At 45.5% G+C, this 10,198-nt stretch overlaps 1 non-coding gene across 1 annotated transcript; it reads left to right on the top strand.

The window, feature by feature from the left end:
- The first annotated feature begins 1,082 nt into the window (after positions 1–1,082).
- Positions 1,083–1,154, top strand: TRNAQ-CUG (transfer RNA glutamine (anticodon CUG)). Its single transcript has one exon. It is a non-coding gene; the product is annotated as a tRNA-Gln (tRNA).
- Positions 1,155–10,198: the final 9,044 nt, after the last annotated feature.

Genomic DNA, 10,198 nt, shown 5'->3' on the forward strand with positions numbered 1-10,198 from the left:
AAGTATATGAATAAAAAAATAAAGGATTCCCTGCTTCCCAATCTCACTTGATTGCTGTCTTCTGTTATATACTACAGGGAGGAAGGGGGCAAGGTGCCCAGGAAGTCCCACGTCCTGTTTTGACAATCATCTGGCCTCCTTGGGCAAATGGAAAAGAGGGAAAGCATCAAGAAAATAACAGAAAATTTGCAGATATTTCATCTCCGGGCTGGGTGCGGTGGCTCACACCTGTAATCCCAGCACTTCCGGAGGCCAAGGCGGGCGAATCACTTGAGGTCAAGAGTTTGAGACCAGCCTGGCCAACATGGCAAAACCTCATCTCTACCAAATATACAAAAATTAACCGGACATGGTGGCCCATGCTTGTAATCCCAGCCACTGGGGATTACAATCACTTGAACCCGACAGATGGAGGTTGCAGTGAGGGGAGATCACCCACTGCTACTGCATTGCACTCCAGTCTGAGCAACAGAAGGAGACTCTGTCTCAATGAAAAGAGAGGAAGGGAAGGGAAGGGAAGGGAGGGGGGAGGGGAGGGGAGGGGAGGGGGGAGGGGAGGGGAGGGGGGAGGGGAGGGGAGGGGGGAGGGGAGGGGAGGGGGGAGGGGAGGGGAGGCGAGGGGAGGGAAGGGAGGGGAGGGGAGGCGAGGGGAGGGAAGGGAGGGGAGGGGAGGGGAGGGGAGGGAAGGGAAGGGAAGTTAATCTCGGCACAGGAAACTCTGCCACCGAAGCTTGAATGAAAGAAAGAAAGAGAGAGAGAGAAAGGAAAGAAGGAAGGAAGGAAGGGAGGGAGGGAGGGAGGGGAAGGGAAGGAAGGAATTTCACCTCGGCACAGGAAACTCTATGACCGAGGCTTCAAGGGCTCTTCTCTGGCCCTAAACCCACAGTGGATTTTGCCTCTTTTTCCGGGGTGCAAATGAAATGACAGAAGTCGATCAACGGAGAGGGCAGAAAGAAAGCAAGAAGGATGGCTCCTTCCTGCAGGTCCACCTACCTTAAGTGTTGCTTGTGGAATCAAAAGAAATGCCTTAACATGGGTGGGTGGGAACTACTTCAGACACCTTTAACAACCTTGTGTTGCGTGGTTCCATGGTGTAATGGTAAGCACTCTGGACTCTGAATCCAGTGATCCGAGTTCAAATCTCGGTGGAACCTTTGTGTTTCATTGGGATGGTAAGGCCGTCTTTTACTTCCTAAATGGAATGGAGATTCCGCTGATGTTCAGAAGCTCTGCGCTGCAGGTCTCGGTGTCCCTTCTGCTCCCGCTGTCTCAGCCTGGCGATGTCACCCTCTTCGTCTCCCTCTTCGGTGTTCGGGGTCCCAGAAACCGAGTTATCACAGTGGCCCGGACCACGGGGAAATTGCTGAATCATCCTGTTGGGATCACCGAGCCTGCAGGGTCCCCTTCCTGGGCGAGCCTCCTAGCCCCGTGCAATCGGAGGCCTGGACCCCCCCCCGCCAGGGACCCAGCGACCCAGGAAGTCCCCACCCCCTTCTCAGGGCGACCTGGGCCTCGGACATTCGGGCAACACTTGACTCATGGTCTTGTGGTATATCTACAGAGAGAAGAATGTATATTTTAGCTAGACTGTCCCCCCCCAGGCCCTACAAAAGGAAAAAGAAGGAAAAATAATAAAGAAGGATATATATACCTGAAAAAATTATAAAATAATAAATATATATATTGTATATATTTAAAATATATAAAAATTATATATTAAATATAATTATACATTTTAAAACTATATTAAAAATATATAAAAGCATATATAAAAGCATCCATTTCAAGTTTGATGACGTGTTTATTACTTTAAAAGGTCCTCTTGTGCCCTTTGCTGTCAGTCCCGCCCTCCCCCTACCCCAGCAATCAATGATGTATTTTCTATCACTATACAGGTTAGTTTCACCTGTTCTAGAAATTCACCTTGATGGCGCCACACAGGATGCACTCTTTTCATCACTCGGCATAATGTTTTTGAGATGATCCACTTTATCTCATGTTTCCGTAATGTGTCCCATTTTATTGCTGGGTAGTTCGGGTAGTTGGGGTAGATCGCAGCACATTCTGCCGACAGATGAGACTGCGATTCCGACCTACGGGCCTCGGTGAATATAAGCAAGGGCACCTGGGCGCGGGGAGAGCCGTTCCCCTACAGAAAGCAAGCGTGTTGTGTCTACAACGGAACGGGGACACTGCTTTCATCCCAAAGAACAGCACCCGTCTGCGTAGAGTTTCTACCTGGCTCTAGGAGGTGAGAACACATTCCCTGCTAGCACAGAAATCCTACAAACTACTGCGGGGGCTGCGGTTAGAAGCAGAGGCTGTGTGAAGGGTGACTCTGGAAGCTACGAAAAAACACGAAGGTTTTCACAGAGAACCCAAGAGACTGGAGACCATGAAGCAAAGTCTGCAAAAAGCAGCCCCACGTAGAAAGGTTGGGGAAGAGCCCTGCGGCCACTTAGTTTGTGTTAAATAAGCTCACGACAGCGGCGGAGAGGACCGTAACGCGATACTTTGTTTCTCACGCTTGAGACAGTAAGGACGACACTTAACATGCCGTCAAAGCTACAAACCCGTAGAAACTAAGAGTAGCCCTTCGCGTAGAGCTCACGTTTTGCACTGCAGTATCTCAGCGGAATTCACTAACGCAGCCCCTCCCACTACTACAAATTATGCAATGGAATTTTCTACATGTAGGAAAATCACAAGGATCCGTACACACAATAGAAAAACCTCACTTCGGAAAAACGACCTTCACGATACCATTTTCCCTCACAGGTAACTACGAATTTGCCTACCTCCGCCCCGCCACAGCTCCATACGCCTCAACCTTTACACGCACGGTCACTTGCCCCGCGCGTCCCCGAGCCCTCCTAGCCCTGACACACAGCTGGGACTCTGAGGTCCGACCAGCTGTCCTGGACTCGCTCCCACAGCACGGAACTCCTTCGTGGCGAAGCAGCAGGTGGAGAAGCAGCGGCCCCTGCGCTGCCTCATCTACATAGAAGTCGCCCTATCCGTGATGTCACCGACAGCGCCTTTCCCGTCTCCGTCAACTTTCCCGCCCCATTTTCCGCCACTCAGCCGACCAACATGCTACCAGAGCCTGTCCACCCTTCTTCAAATAATGGTTTGTAATGCGCAGACTAAAACATGTTGGATTACACAAGAAACCGGTTCTCTTCCCATCGTTATTCTTCTGATGTAGCATTCTACTTGAAATTGGAAGCCGTTCAATATCAGAGAGAAACCATATCTATGAAACTAGAGATGCTGCTCAAATGACTGCAAACCAGCCATCCTTACTTGTTTTACCACTAGTAGTGTTATAAGGACGGTGGTCCAATTTCATGAATCTTGTAGGGGTTTTTCAAATACAGCAATGTACAAATATGCTGTCCCAGCAGAGCACACTGGACACGCAGGCATGGTGCTGGAGTTTGTCATCTCTTCCACCTTCTCTAGACCTTAGCACTTAACCTCATGTTAGCACTTTATATTCTGCAAAGAGAGAAACAAGGTGGTCCAAATTTGGAGGAAAAAAAATTGGGGGGAAATTTTGAGGTGCTCAACTGATTACTTTTAATCTGTAGAATACAACCCCAAACTCTGACAATACTCCACAGACTCCAAATCTATCAGGCGAGTTTTTCCTGTCCTTTGCTTTCATATAAATCAAATCATAAAGTGTGTAGTGGGTTTTGTGGGAATATAACTGCCCAATGGGTTCACGTTGCCTGCTGCCTAGACAGAACCAATTTATCAAGACAGGGGAATTGCAATAAAGAAAGTTATTTACCCAGAGCCGGCTGTGTGGGAGACCAGAGTTTTATTACTACTCAAATCAGTCTTCCTGAGCATTCCGGGACCAGAGTTTTTAAGGATAATTTGGTGGTTGGGGGCCAGTGAGTTGGGAGTTCTGATTGGTCAGGTCAGAGATGAACTCACAGGGAGTTAAAGCATGCTCTTGAGCTGGGTCAGTTCCTGGGTGGGGGCCACAAGATCAGATGAGCTGGTTTATCCATCTGGGTGGTGCCAGCTGATGCATGGAGTGCAGGACTGCAAAATACCTCACGCACTGATCTTAGGTTTTACAATAGTGATGTGATCCCCAGGAACAATTTGGGGAGGTTTAGAATCTTAAAAGCTGGAGGCTGCATGACTCCTAAACCATCATTTCTAATCTTGTGGCTAATTTGTTAGTCCTGCAAAGGCAGTCTAGTCCCCAGGCAGGAAGGGGGTTTGTTTTGGGAAAGAGCTGTTATCATCTTTGTTTCACAGCTAAACCATAAACTAAGTTTCTCTCAAAGTTATTTTGGCCTGTGCCCAGGAATGAACAAGGACAGCTTGGACGTTGGAAAAAAGATGGAAGCAGTTAGGTCAAACCTCTTTTGCTGTGATAATTGTCCCAGTTATAATTTTTTCAAAGTCGGTCTCAGGAGCAGAGGCATAGGTTTGACTTCTTTCACTCAGTCGTACATCTATGAATTTTTCATGTTATTCATGTGGTTATTTGTTTCTGTGCGTATTCCTTTGTATGAATATAGGCCAACTTATTTATTTATTCTACTGTTGCTGAACATGTTGACCTAAAAGAAAGACCCTGAAGCACAAAATATAATTTAGAGTTTACTTGAGCCAAAGTGAAGGCAGCTGCTGGGAAGACTCACACCCCAAGAACCTTGGATCTGAGCTCCCTTTGGCCTTTGTCACAAGCAGGTTTTTAAAGGTCAAAAAGGGGGACACACAATGAGCTGATGGAAAGGTGGCTGTCAGGAATTCTCATTGGTTTTCAGAAGTAGTGTTGATGAGAGCTTGGCTATCCGTTGTAATAGGGTGTGGGATACAGTGTTTGGTGTGGCATTATTAGATTAATTTACAGCTAACTGGGGTGATAGCAAACAGTTTCAACAGTTGAATACATAGCTCAAAAGGAAGGAAGCAGAAAGTGGTTGCTGTCTTGATTTAATGTGTCTCTGATCATGTGAAGTGGCTCACATTCCTCAGATAAAAATTCTTTAAAAAATCTTTCTTCTTGAAAGCACTGATGATCAAAAGCTCAGCCAAGGTGTCCCTCTTTGCCAGGAAGGCTCATTCCCAGATAGTCTTTCCCACACTGAGGGCAGGGGAGGAAAGGAGCTGCCTCACTGAGGAATTTTTAAGAGCGCCCAAAAGCCCAATTGAAAGGGTGACACCGAGTAGAAAAAAAAGAAAAAGAGAAGAAAAGAAAAAAAAGAGGAGAGAGAGACCTCAGTTAAGTCTGCAGCTATCACTTGTTGAATCATTTCTAGTCTTCAGATACTATAAAATCAGTTTTCTCAGAAGTAAAGCAGTAAATATATAGCATTAATTATTTGAATAGTACACATATAATTCACACAAGAATGAGAATCACAAACAGAATCCATATGCCAGAACAGTAAGGGAACCTATTCCATTAGGGAGCCAACGAAAAACATCAGGGAAAACATCACATCCCAGTTCTTCTTTCATGATTTCTTGTAGCCAAATGACTTCTAATTTTTTCTAGATGAGGTTCTACTTCATGGGAAGTATTTATTTATGTATATGCAACCAGAGGTTGTAAACACCACACATCCACCTCCCTGCTCAGCTAAATCTATCATCTAAAGCGGGCTGCGGAGGCTGCTGCTGCTGGGGCTCTCCCCTTGGTGTTCTGGGCTGCATTGTACTAAGTGGAGAAGGTGGTTGTGGGCAAGCGTTGTGCAGAGATCACAACCAGGTGGGCAGGGGGCTGCTCTCTCCACACTATCAGTTGACAATGTACAATTCCTTCTATGAACTCTGTAAGTGCTGCTGTATGTACCCATTGTTTTTGTTTTGTTTTGTTTTGTTTTTGTATTTTGAGACAGACTCTCTGTCTCCCAGGCTGGAGTACAGTGCCACGATCTTGGTTCACTGCAACCTCTGCCTCCTGGGTTCAAGCGATTCTCCTGCCACAGCCTCTCAAGTTGCTAGGACTACAGGCACATGACACTGCACCCAGCTAATTTTGTATTTTTAGTAGAGATGGGGTTTCACTATGTTGGCCAGACTTGTCTCAAACTCCTGACCTCAGGTGATCCACCCACCTCGACTGCCCAAAGTGCTGGGATTACAGATGTGAGCCACTGAGCCTAGGTTCTACCCATTTTTAAATAAGGCTAATAGTGTCTTTGAAAATATATATCATCTAAAGTGATGCAATTATCTAGTACAACCTTAGCCAGTGAATAAATAGCTTTTATTTGAGCTGTGAAAGAGGCTACAGTTTCATCAGCAATATTTCTTTCTTTCTTTTGTCTTTCTTTTTTTTTTTTTTTTTTTTTTTAAGACATGGTCTTGGTATGTTGCCCAGGCTAGATTTCAGTGGTGCAGTCTCAGCTCAATGCAGCCTCAACCTCCTTCTCTCAAGCAATCCTCCCACCTCAGCCTCCCAAGTAGCTGGGACTACAGACATGCACCACTATGCCTGGCTAATTTTGGTTTGTGTTTGTTTGTTTTGTTTGTTTGTTTAGAGACAGGGTCTCACTATCTTGCTCAGGATGGTCCCAAATTCCTACACTCAAACAATCCTCCCACCTGAGCCCCTCAAAGTGCTGGGATTACAAGCATAGGCCCCCAAGCCTGGACTCTTTATTTTTCTTTCAGAGAGGAAGAGTGGCTCTGTCGCCCAGGCTGGAGTGCACTGTCGCTGTCATAGCTCACTACAGCCTGGAACTCCTGGGTTTAAGTGATCCTTCCACCTCAGCCTCTGAATCACTGGGATTATAGGCCAGAGCCACCATGCCCAGTTTTTATCAGCAATGTTACCTAAGGCTAAAGAAGGATTTCTAACCATGGAAAGCAACATCCCATCAAAGCAAAAGCATGCTCCCCTGAAAATGTTTGGAGTTACTTCTTAATGGCCAGGCAGATAATTAGCAAATTTTCCCCCAAAAGGATCTCCATCTATTACTAAAATAGAGTGGTGGGCATGCCTAGTGAAAAGCTTGAGGACACTCATCCAATTTTTTGTTTGTTTGGTTGGTTTTTTGTTTTTTTTTTTTTAGATGGAGTCTCACTCTGTCTCCTAGGCTGAAGCCCAGTGGCATGATCTTGGCTCACTGCAACATCTGCCTCCTGGGTTCAAGTGATTCTCCTACCTCAGCCTCTTGAGTAGCAGGGAGTACATGTGAACACCACCATATGCAGATAATTTTTGTATTTTCAGTAGAGACGGGGTTTCACAATGTTGGCCAGGCTGATCTCGAACCCCTGACCAGAGGTGATCCACCCGCCTCGGCCTCCCCACTCATCCAATGTTGGATTTCTTCAGAGCTATATATATATAGCGGTGACCAAATATCCTAAAAGACATTGCACTTCATCATTCCATGCCTTCAGACATTTAAGGGCCATGGATGGTGATCTCCTCCAGAGACAAAATAAATGCTGGTGCACAACAGGTAAGTGTAGTATAATTTGGGTACATCAGCTTTCGGCATTTAAACTATGGGTCACACATGTTAGAGCAAGAGGGCAGGTTGGATCCTGATTGCAGGAGGGAGTGTTTTTCTCTTAACTTTCCAATAGCATCATGGTGTTTACCACTGCTATTTCAGAGTGAGGCAACATTTTTTGTTTGGTTGGTTTTGTTTCGGATTTTTGTTCCTTTTCAGCCAGGGTCTCACTGTTGCCCATGCTGGAGTGCTGTGGCAAGATCACAGGCCAGTACAGTCTTGACCTCTTGACCTTCAGGGCTCAATGAATCATCCTACCTCAGCTTCCCAAGTGCTGGAGTTACAGGGACACACCACCACCATGCCCAGCTTATTTATTTACTTTCTGAGACAGGGTCTCACTCTTTTGCCCAGTCCGGAGTGCAGTGGTGTCATCAGAATTCACTGCAGGCTCGAACTCCTGGGCTCCAGTCATCCTCTCAGCTCATACTCCTGAGTAGCTGGGACTAAAAGTGGGCACCACCATGCCCAGCTAATTTTTGTATATTTTATAGAGACAGGGTTTCACCACTTTGCCCAGGCTAGTCTCAAACTCCTGGGCTCAAGTGATCCTCCTGCCTTGGCCTCCTAAAGTGCTGGGATTACAGGCAGTTATTTTGATGTACAATTATGATGGGTTAAACTGAAACATGGGGCAGGAAGGTAAGGATGAGTCAGACAGATTCGATAAACAGGTTTTGCTTGATGTGACCCTGGTTTGCATTGTCAGTGCAATCAGGAGGAATTTACAACTTAAAGGAGCCCTAACAGTGTACGTATTCCAGTCAATAGAAAAAGAGATCAACTCTTTCAGTTGCAGTAAGCACTGGAATTGTGAATAACTGCTTATACAGGCCGGTATGTTGGGCGAAATTGTACCATAACAGATGTCAGCTACTCGCCATCTTGGTTAGGAAGATTGCAGGTCACCTTTAAGTGAAAACCTCCACTGACAGATGTCCACTGTGGTAGGGTTGCCTTTTAGATATGAGAAACATGAATCTGTGTGTCAATGCCCTTATGTTTACTGCCACAGAGATTGGGAAATAATACCTGATGTGAGCCAAGTGCAGTGGCACCTCTGGTCCCAGCTAGTTGGGAGACTGAGGGAGGAAGATGGCTTGATCCCAGGAGGTGAAGGCTACAGTGAGTTATAATCACACCACTGCATTCTGGCCTGGGCAACAGAGTGAGACCCCATCTCAAAAAATAATAATAATAATATTAATAATACCTACGTGGTGCTCTCCAGTGGACTTGGAGGGAATATTTTATTTGATGTTGTTTCCAGTATTTGATGTTGTCTCCAGTTTATAGGCATAATTTTTTATATTTTCATCCCTCAGCAGCTCATTATGAAAGGAATATTTTATTAATTTTGGAGCTCTTGGTAAGAAGTTTTGTGAGAACTTAGCAATAATGGAGAATGTTACCTTTAAGAAGTGCAGGTTCATAAGCCCCTTCATCTAACCACTGCATGGGTCTTCCTGTTATTATTTCAAAGGGAGGGAGTGGAAGTTTTCCAGAAACAGTGGGGGATCTTTGGCCAGGGAAGGTTAAAAACTTCTGTTATCTTTGTCAATTGAGTTTTTATTGTATCATTATTGAGTTGCACTAGTCCAGAGGATTAGGGGTGACAGGCACAATGGAAATGTTGGGACATAGGCTAAACATTACAAATGGATCCAGCTACCTGCCTGATAAAGTGTGTTCCTCGGTTGCTGTGTAGATCAGATGGCATTCCCCATGAGGAATGATTTTTTTCTAATCACAATCTACCTGCTACTTGGGCTGTGGCTCATCAGTATGGAAATGCTTCACCCCAGTGAGAGCACATATAAATTAGCACCAGAAAGTATCTGTGACCCTGAGATGGAGACAGCTGGATAAAGTCTAACTGCCATGTCTCAAAGGGTCCTAAAGTTAAAATGTCCCTGTGACCCATGAAGGGGTTTTCCAGGATTATGTTTGGGACAGAACAGATAGTACTACAAGAATAAACCTCTTGTGCAATCATAGGCGATGGTTTTCAATAGCACTGCTTTCCCCATGCTATCATTTAGTCTGAATTCCAATGAGTCAGCTTATGAACTACTTTAAAAAGGGTAATTGAAGCCTAAGGGGTAGATCAGTGTATCATTGGGCCCATACCATACGCCTGTTTCTGAAGAAAAACTTGTTCCCTTTATCTTGCCAGAGATCTATCTTCTGCTTGGGAGATCCCACGTGTGCTTCTTCTAATAACGTTTTCAATGGGTCATAAGTCAGCAAGGTCATTTAGAGAAGTTCTGTGTCTCTTGTCACCTTCAGAGCTGCATTCTTAGCTGCAGCATCAGCAAAATGGTTGTCCTTGCTCTCCAGAGTACCTAATTTTGAATGACAAGGAATTTTGATGATGGCCAAAGATTTGGGTTTTCAAATTGCTCCTAAGAGTTCAGAGACTTATTGGTCATTTTTGATGGGTTGACCTGGTGAAATAAGAAACCTAGGTTGCTTCTAAAGCATTCCAAAATCATCACCTTCTCCAAATGCATCTCCGTGGTCAGTGTAAATATTAGGCTGACGCGGGAGGATTGACTGAGCCCAGGAGTTCAAGACCAGCCTGGAAACCACAGTGAGACCTCCTCTCTATAAAAAGTTGAAGAATTAGCCAGGCGTGGTGACATGCACCTGTGGCCTCATCTACTCGGAGGCTGAGGTGGGAGGATTGCTAGAGC

Source organism: Pan paniscus, chromosome 1, assembly GCF_029289425.2.
Source record: "Pan paniscus chromosome 1, NHGRI_mPanPan1-v2.0_pri, whole genome shotgun sequence".
Taxonomy (NCBI): domain Eukaryota; kingdom Metazoa; phylum Chordata; class Mammalia; order Primates; family Hominidae; genus Pan; species Pan paniscus.